This window comes from Carcharodon carcharias, chromosome 5 (assembly GCF_017639515.1).
Source record: "Carcharodon carcharias isolate sCarCar2 chromosome 5, sCarCar2.pri, whole genome shotgun sequence".
Classification (NCBI taxonomy): Eukaryota; Metazoa; Chordata; class Chondrichthyes; order Lamniformes; family Lamnidae; genus Carcharodon; species Carcharodon carcharias.
Window position 1 is genome coordinate 121,273,776 of NC_054471.1, and position 9,493 is coordinate 121,283,268.

The following is a 9,493-nucleotide window of genomic DNA, read 5'->3' on the forward strand; positions in this document are numbered from 1 at the left end:
AGGCCGAATAGTCCCAGATTTACACTAAGTGGGATAGCGGGCACGAGAAAGACGTTTTATCCATCGTCCGTAATGGCAGGTTTTCACACCATATCGTCCCCTTCCCAGTGTGTCCTGCGTCATTAATCATGCAATCATGGGAATCATGCCGGATCGCAGGGGGGCATTGCCCGTTTTGCCCACCACACTGTTATCTCATCGTTTTCTCACGCCTGGCATCACATTTAAACTGCAGCCGCGTGCATAGTTCTCAATGCTAGCAGCCTAGGACTGCTCTGGTGAAGACATGGGGGAGAATTTTCTCCCCGTCTGGAGGGGGTGGTGGTGGCGGGGGGGGTGGTGGGGGGGGGGATGTTGTGCGGGAGGCGGGTGTGGGCGCTGCCATTTTACGTGGGCAGGCCAATTAAGGCCCACCCAGCGTGACACTCACCCGGAAGCACTGAGCGTTCCCTCTGCGGTCGGGGGTGGGTTTATCTGAGTCAGGGAGTGGTATGTGTGCGAAAGAGTGCAAAAATCTCCCTGAGGCACAAAGCCATCTCAGGGAGATTAGTTTCACTTATAAAACATTGAATAAAGGTAAAAAATAAATTTTAAGGACATGTCCCCTCATGTGAAACTGTCACATGAGCTGGGACATGTCCATTTATTTTATTAAAAGTTTTTCAAATGCTTTAAAGATGTTCATGAAACTTCATCTCACCTGTGGATGAGGTTCCATGAAAAATGCAAAGGCCGCCTGGGATCTCCGCCTGCTCGCCAACCTTAAGGCTGGATGGACAGCTCAGGTAATTGCTTTATTGGCTTTTTAAGTGGCCTTAATAGGCTTTTGAACTGAAAATCTAAATGATGCGCTGTGACATCAGGGTGCATGCCCGATGTCACCAGGCCTCATTTTACACCTCAGCAAGTGGGCCCTGCCCCCGCTTGCCTAGCCGAAGATTCTGCCCATGGCCCCAAAAACCAAGAAGAGTGCAGCCCCCTAATTCAGTGACACATCCCTGAGATGCCTTATGGATGCCATGGAGGCCCGCCGTGATGTCCTCTATCTCCGCTCTGGCCGCAGTAGGCCCATCAGTCTCAACATCCAGCTTGGGAGGCAGTGACAGAGGTGGTCAGTGCCAATGCTGCACTCAAGAGGTCAACCATCTAGTGCAGGATGAATGATCTCATCCATTCTACCAGGTTAAGTCAACCATCTTATTATTCTCAACTTACCGACTAACAAGTCCATCACACATTCACTGGCATCTCACTCACTGCCAGCTAAGGGACATCACCACTCACTCTCTCACATGCAGCCTCACATCTCCATCTGGCCTCATCTCCCCTGGAGATCGCCTCCATGTCCTGTCCATGGCTCCACTCAGCACATACACGCATCTGGCATCCTTCTCATTTGGCCTGTCATGCGCCTTGCTCATACTCTCTCCATCTGTCTTTAAGCAGGACGAGATCACACACAATCAACGGGAGAGGTCCCAAGCAGGGGGCAGAGCGCTGGACATCATGGTCCTCACTCCTTTCAAGAGTCGTGCATTGGAGCTGGCCGGAGAGGATTTGGGCCATTCCTGAGGCGATGGTGAAGTTGGCAGTAACCACCCACGTGAGGATCCTGCTCCACATCATCCCTCTCGCAATGCTACTCTGAATCCACTGTTCTATGTTCAATGCGGCTGCCAAGCATTAATAATCTTCACTTTCTGCCCCAGGCGCATCTGACACATCACCCTCAGGCAAACTTGACCCTGATCCCAGCTCCCAGAGCACCTTGGATGAGGAGCCTGAGGGCAGCACCATTGAAGACCCATCACAGTGCTCAGCCACACTCTGCACCCACACAGAGATACACACCTTGATGGGACCTAGATCTCGATCAGGCTCAGGTTCACAATCTGGAGGTCACTACATGGACACGTGTCCACAGCAGGAGGAGGCAGGTTCAGCCGAGCTCCCTGGCACTTGGGGGACTGCAGGGGAAGACACCTGTGAGGTCCGAGTCAGATGATGAGCCTCTGGATTTGGCCTTCCAACTCATCCTGGAGAGTCAGCAGATGGTAGGGGGATGTCACGCAGAGCTGTTTGGAAGCCCTCAATAGAGTGGCACACAAGTCGGAGGAGTGCGTCCGCCTGCTCTCTGATGAAGTGATGCCCTCATGTGCACACATGAAGGTCTCCATGAGGAGGATGACGGATGCCATGGAGACCTTGGCCCAGTAGATTGTGGAGACGCACATAGACCTGCACTCCATCGCAGTCACCATGAGTGAGCTCCTGCAGTGGCAAAGTGAGAGGAAAACGGGACATCGCGACATCCCTTCAGGTGCTCCTTCCCCTCAAGGAGTCAGGCAGGGGCCCTCAAGCACCCAAAGGGAGGAGGAGTGGCAGCTGGACACCCCTGGGTCATCCACTCAAGAATCTTAGAAGCTATCTGGTCCCTCTGAGTTCTCTTTGCCTGTGATGCCCTCAACCCCATCTTCTGTCATCGCAGAGGGAGCAGCTGGCCCACAGGAGGGCAGCCAAGGCAAGCCAGGGCTCTCAAGGCCTCGGCTCTCCATGCCTACTTTATCAGAGGCAACCATTGCACAGGCTGTGGATGTCAGGGCAGCAATTGGGCCTAGAAAAGTTAAGAATTTCTGACTACAAGTGGTTGCATGGGTGAACACATTGTGTCATTTTACAACCTGAAAATATATTCACTTTCACTGAATAATGTATAATGTCTTTCAGCATCATTGACAGGCTTCACGTGTGCTCCCCCTGCATCTCCCCTCACCACCCCCACCCACCCCACTAGCAGTTCAGCTGACTGCTGGGGTTCACTTTCAGATGTCCATCTGAGCTGACCTGCATCTCCAGCCACTGATAACACTCCCAGGCAGTACCTGTGCCCGTCCAACATGAGGCTCCGCTCACTTTCAATTTTGACAGCCATGATAGTAGTTAATTTTCTAATCAGCTCCCCTGAACTTTCCCCTCCCCAGTCACCCACGTCCTTCCTCCATCATTGTGGACCCTCCTGGCATCACCTTCCCCCTCCCCACCATCACCAACCAGCCCGAACCATTGTCATTCCAGGACGTCCAGGTGAACGTGCACATTCCCTACCTTCCTGCAAATCCCACCCCCATCCACAATTACCTCCCTGACCTCCTCCTTCCCACCCCCCAGGGTCCGTGGTTGCCTCCGTGTCCCCACTTCTTGCTGTCTCCTCTACCATTATTGATGCATCCTCACCCTCACACCCTACTAGCTCCCTCTGTCCCTTTGCACATTCACCATTCCCTCTTACCATGCCCGCACTCTGTCCACTCCCCAGGAGGCAGTTATTGACTACACAGAGCCCTCCCTTTCACGTTCACCTGGACATGTCCCCCCACCTTACTCCCTGCTACACCCTTACTTCCTCAACCACCTTTACTCCCTCCTCACCCCCAGACACCTTCCCCTCTCTGAACTCCCTCCTCCCCTGGATACATTCCCCTCTCTGAACTCTCTCCCCTCCCCCGGACATCTTCCCCTCTCCGAACACCCTCCCTTACACCTTCCTCCCTCCTTACACCTATCACTCTACCTGCAACATTCTCCCCCATTACCCCCTCCTCTCCCCATACTCAGTTACTCAGTCCTCCATCTTCAAACCCCTCCCAACTTCACCCCTCCACCTTTGTTCCTCCCACCTCAACCTCACCCCATCCTGACACCCTCGTCACTCCCTCCCACCCACCTCATCCCCCTTCCCTCCAGGTACACCTTCCTCTCCCACTCATTCTTAGACCTTCCTCTCCCCCACCTTCGCCAGTCATCTGCTGCAGACCATGGCCAAGACTGTGTTGTTCCGAAGAATACCTGAAGCATCAATGGAGACCATGGAAGATAGTGCGAGTCCATGGCCAAGACTGTGATGTTCGAAGCATCAACAGAGACCTCCCACCTTCCGTGAGCTGCTTCATGATGGAGCCACGTGCATGAAGTTCCAACCAACATGTGATGCATGTGTTCCCCCAGGGTCCGGTAGCTGTAGGGCTCCAGCATCTTCTCCTCCTCAGATGTCCATGATCTGAGCAAGGCCCTACAGCTGAGTCCCAACTTCTCGCATGTCTCGCTTGCCCAGGCATGTTCCGGGCTGACATGTTTTCCCACCAGCGTAACGGTAAATCGGGCATGAGGGGAAAATTCCGATCAGATCTTTCATTACATCTCATTCGCGGGATTCAAATCATGTTGATGCCGGCCTCCAATGTGATTTGCATTCTGCCATGGTGGGCACCATCAGATGGTCCTACAGTGATTTCACACCGGCATGAAACCGATTTCCGCCCTTCATGCCTAATTCTCCTCCATGCCCACCATAACGACCCCACCGACAGGACCGGACAATTCTGCCCATACTCACAGTTCCACTGTGTTAAACAGTGACTGACAAGATCAACAAATATCGACATATGAAGTTGCAATTTTTTGTAAATTGTAATAACAGGAGTATTGTTGTTGGTCATGACTTACAATTGAATATCAGCATTACACACTTCTTTCAGGACAACTGAGGAATATGTGCATGACAGGTCTTTTCCAAGCCCTCCTATTCCTGGAATTTTCCAAATTTTAGGGAGAATTTTACAAAGTAATACTCCCAGGGGGAGTTTTGTCCACCAGGAGCACATATTGAGAATTCTGATTGAGTATTTTCCCCTGATTTTGCATCCATAAATATAATGGCTGAACAATCATATGCTCGGTTCTCATAGACAAGAGGTGGAATTTTTCCAGATTTGCACTATGTGCAGTCGTGGGTGGGTAAAACAACATTTTACCCGTCGGCCGCGATGGCAGGTTTTCACGCCATATCATCCCGAACTCGCCTCATTATTTATGAACTCCCGGGAAACACGTCGTTTCCATGGTGGGCAGGCTCTCATTTACCCGCCAGCCATCACCCCGCCACATCATCATGCCGGGCGCAATGTTTAAAGTCCAGCCACAAGAACAGCACTCATTGCTTCCAGCTCACCACCGCTGCCCAGGAGACATGGCCAGCGGAGGAAAAAAGACTGCAGCACCCCCGCTTCAATGAGGGGTCCCTCAAGCGACTGCTAGATGCCATGGATGCCCGCCGGGATGTCCTGTACCTCAGCTCTGGTTGCAGGTTGGGCAGCAACGTGACCAATCCAGCTTAGGAGGTGGTGACAGTGGTGGTTAGTCAATGCCCTTCAGAAGAGGACAGCCACCCAGTGCCGCAAGAGGATGAATGATCGCCTCCATTCCGCCAGGGTAAGTCACTCTTTTCATCACTCCCAACTCACGCACTCACAAACCCATCACACATCCACATGGCCCTCATTCACTGCCAGTTAAAGGGACATCACCATTCACTCTCTCACACACATCGTCATTGTCCTCATCCCATTCATGGAACCACTCACCACCCACACTGGCCAGACATACTTATCATCTGGCCTAGCAGGTGTCCTGCTTACTCTTTCCCCTCTCTATCCATGCAGGACAAGCTGGCACACAACGAAAATGAGAGGCCGCAGACTGGTAGCTGAATGCCCGAAATCAAGGTCCTCACGGACTTTGAAAACAGGGCCATCCAGTTGGCCATTATCTTGTCTGGTTCTGTGCTGGTGGCAAGGTCAGCGCTGCTCTACCAAGTGAGGATCCAGCAGTGCAACATCCATCAGGCAACCATGTCCTGTTTCACAGGCCACTGCCATGCATGAATTATCTCTCCTTGCTTCCACAGGCACACCTGCCAAACAGCCGACAGAGTCCATGACCCAGGGCCTCCAAACAAGCCGTGAAGAAACCTTTGGAGAGGAATCTGGAGGCACTCTCCCTGAAGACCTGTCACAGTGCTCACCCACACCCTCCACCAGCACAGAGACACACAGCTCAGTGGGACTTAGCTTTAGAGTAGCCCCGGGATTACAATCTGGTGAGCACATCGCACTGTCTGATCCACAGCAGGCAGCGGCAGGGATTTCCCAGGTGGGCACTCAGAGGGCCACTGGAGGCCAGAACATTGTTGAGTCAGATGATGAGTCTCTGGACTTGGTTGTGTCACAGTTGCTGGAGCTGCAAGGGCAAGCTCAGGAACATCAGGAAGGGATGTCCGCTGCACTCCTCAGATTGCAAGGCACAATGGGGGAGTCCATCCGCCTTCAGGCTGAGGTGATATCACCAGCATTGCAATGCACCAAGGTCAACACTGGTAGGGTTGCAGCTGCCATGGCGACCTTGGTCCAGGACTTCGCTCCTGCACTGCTGCACGGGCTTAACTCCATCTCTAATGCCATAGTTGGCCTTTAACAGTGTGTATGTGAGAGGGCTGCAGGGCAACTCGATCTCACTTCAGCTACCCCCTGCTCCTCAAGGAGTCAACCTGGGACCCCCGGGCACCCATAAGGAGGAGGATCAGCACGTGCACACCCCCGGGACCATCCATCCCAGTGACTCCAAGAGTATCTGATCGATCCGACTCCCCTCTTCCTGTGACCTCAGCAGCTCCAGCTCCACAGGCCGAGGAGGGTGCCACTGCCACACAGCGTACGAACAATTCCACAAAACACTGCCACAAAGCAGGCAGGGGCCTCAAGTCTCGGACCAGCAGAGGACGCCCGCCAAAGTCATTGCAGAGTGAGCATCGCAGTCAGCAGGCTGCCTCCACCTCTGCTTTGGCAATCCAGGAAGCAACAAGACATAGCAGCAGAGTTAGGAAAGTTAAGGAGAATTAATTTCACAGCCTGGGCATGGATGCTAATCACTTGTACATGCTTTTCACTATTGTCAATAAACTCCCAAGAATGTCTCCCTGCCTGTGACTCCTTGTTCTGATGAGCAGTGTTCTTGTCACTCAGATGTGAAACCTTTCTGCACAAGATAAAAGCATGTGTCTCAGTCCAGGGCCTCTTCCCTGTGCTTTGTGCTGCCTTCCGACCACAGTGATGGTCCAGCCTCACAGTCCCTGGACACATTAATGATGCCTGCACCTTGGCAGTGCTGGTCATTGCTGCCAGAATGTAGTGGGCAGGCACCACAAAGTTCTCTCATTCTCTCTGTGTGCCCTCAACACCTTTAAGGTGGGGCTGGCCCCCATCACACCAGTCTCTGCGACCAATGATGCTGTGCTCCAGCCCCTGAAGGGCTCAGGTGCTGAAGGTGGACACAGCATCAGAGCTTCTAAAGTTCCATGGCTGCGTCTCTATGATATGACCCTGATCAAGAGCGCAAGCGAGCTGCCCTCGGCCAGACAGGAGTCAGGCATTCCCAGAGTCTATGTGAAGATCTATGGAGTGTCCTCACTGCATGTTGGCATCATCGTCCTGCAATCAAGTGATTATTAGGGCCTCCTCCACGTCTCCATGACAGGAACATTATTACAGAGGGTATTGGCACTGAGATAAGCCAGACTGGAGTCAAACGTTCACAAATGCGATAAAGATCTATGGGGACACCTCACTGCATGTCACCATCATCCTCCACAAACTTAGTAGCTATGAGGGCCTCCCGAGTGCACCTGCCTCATCTAGCCAACGCGAGAGCCTCATCCCCGTCATCGTCGCCTCTGAGGACCTTCTCACCTTCATCCCTGTCAGCGTCCTCCTCATCGGAGGAGACGTGCAGCTCCTCCATCTCGTCCTCAACCAGCTCTTCTACCCATTGTAGCGACAGGTTGTAAAGGGTGCAGCAGACGATGATGATGTGTGATTCCCTCTGCGGACTGTATTGAAGGGCTCAACCAGACTGCTCCAGGCACCGGAACCTCATCTTCAGCATCCCGGTTGTTTGCTCCACCGAGTTGTGAGTTGCAGCATGAGCCTCGTTATATCTTCGCTCTGCTGCAGTCTGAGGCCACCGCATGGGTGTCATCAGCCACGGCCTTTAGGGGTAGCCCTTGTCCCTGAGGAGCCAACCCTGCAGCCTCTGTGGATCCTGGAAGACTCCAGGGATCTGTGACTGACTGAGGATGTAGGCATTGTGCACACTCCATGGAAACTGTGCACACACCTGCAGGATGTGTTTCCGATGGCCACAGACCAGCTGCACATTCATTGAGTGGCATCTTTTGTTATTGATGAATCCACTGAGTTTAGCGATGGAGACCTGAATGCCAAATGAGTGCAGTCAATCGCACCCGGCACCTGTGGGAATCCTGAGATCAGGGTGAATCCAATGGCCCTTGCAGCCTGGCTGTCCCGGTCCCAGGTGAAATGTACAAAGTTGTGTGCCCTCGGAAAGATGGCACCCGAGACCTCATGGATGCATTTGTGGGTTGTGGCTTGTGATATCCCACAGAGGTCACCTGTGGAGCCTTGAAAGAGGCACTGGCGTAAATATTGAGCACTGTGGTCACTTTCCTAGTCATTGGCAGTGGATGCCCTCCATATCCCCTAGATCATAACAACCGGGTCCCTAGATTTGCGCAGTCATCAGCGATACTGGTTCTCAGTTATCTGCAGGAATGGTAGGTGGCTTCAATAGGCCCTGGGTGTCACTAGGCATGGACCAGCCACGTCTCGCTATCACTTCTGGGCAGCGTGTGCGGGAGCCCCTGCTGCCCCTTCTTCATGAGGTTGCTGCTCCTGCCTTTGTGCAGCCAGGAGCCTCAGTCACTCTCTCCTCCGTCTTCTGTGGTCTCTGTAGGTCATCAGGCTTATAGCCAGGTCACCAGGATCCATGTTCCTGATGTGGTCCTCCTGCAGCATGAAAGAGAGAGAGATATGGTTAGTATGGGTGTACTTAGCACCTTTCCTGGCCCTGTATGACGGCCCCTTAACGCTTGCCGGAGAGTACAGGTCGCCTCTCAGATGGCCACAGATGAGTGCTATCAGCCTGTGACATGGAGGAGAAAGCTCCTAACCAGGATGCGGTAAGCACCTCCAGCAGTGACTGCTACATGGCCAGCATTGGCGAGGAGATTGTACAACGTGTGCAGTCCAACTGCTCCACGGTTCAATAAAGCAGTCGTGTTCTGACAATCTGTGCAAGGGGTGGGGAGGGTTGGGGGGTGTTGGGGGGGTGGGGGGGGGTGGGGGGGGTGTGTGTGTGTGTGGTTGGGGCGGCCGGGTGAGGCTAAAATCTGGAGCACTTCTGGTGCCTCCATGTTGCTTGCGTGTGCAGGATGAGGCTAGGAGCCTGACTCCAATCGTATCACTGTTGCTGCACCTGATCTGTCTCATTTGCAGAGGAATGGTCAGTTTATACAGGTGTCCCTAATACGTGGCCACATCCCTCGCTTACCCTGCCCCCCACCTCGATTTCTTGTGCGTGGGAACCAATAACAGGCCAGCATTGCCCCCCACCCCTGACAACCGTCACCTCTGGCAGGGCGGCACTTCACCCTGGCGCCCCTGAAGCCTGCAAAGCAACAGGCGACCCTGGTGAGCTCTGCAGAATGATGCTGTTCACTCACCTCAGTACCCCCAAAGTGAAGGCCGCCAAGTGCACATCTCCTGTGTGCTTTCCCGCCAACGTGGATGGATAATCCAGTGGG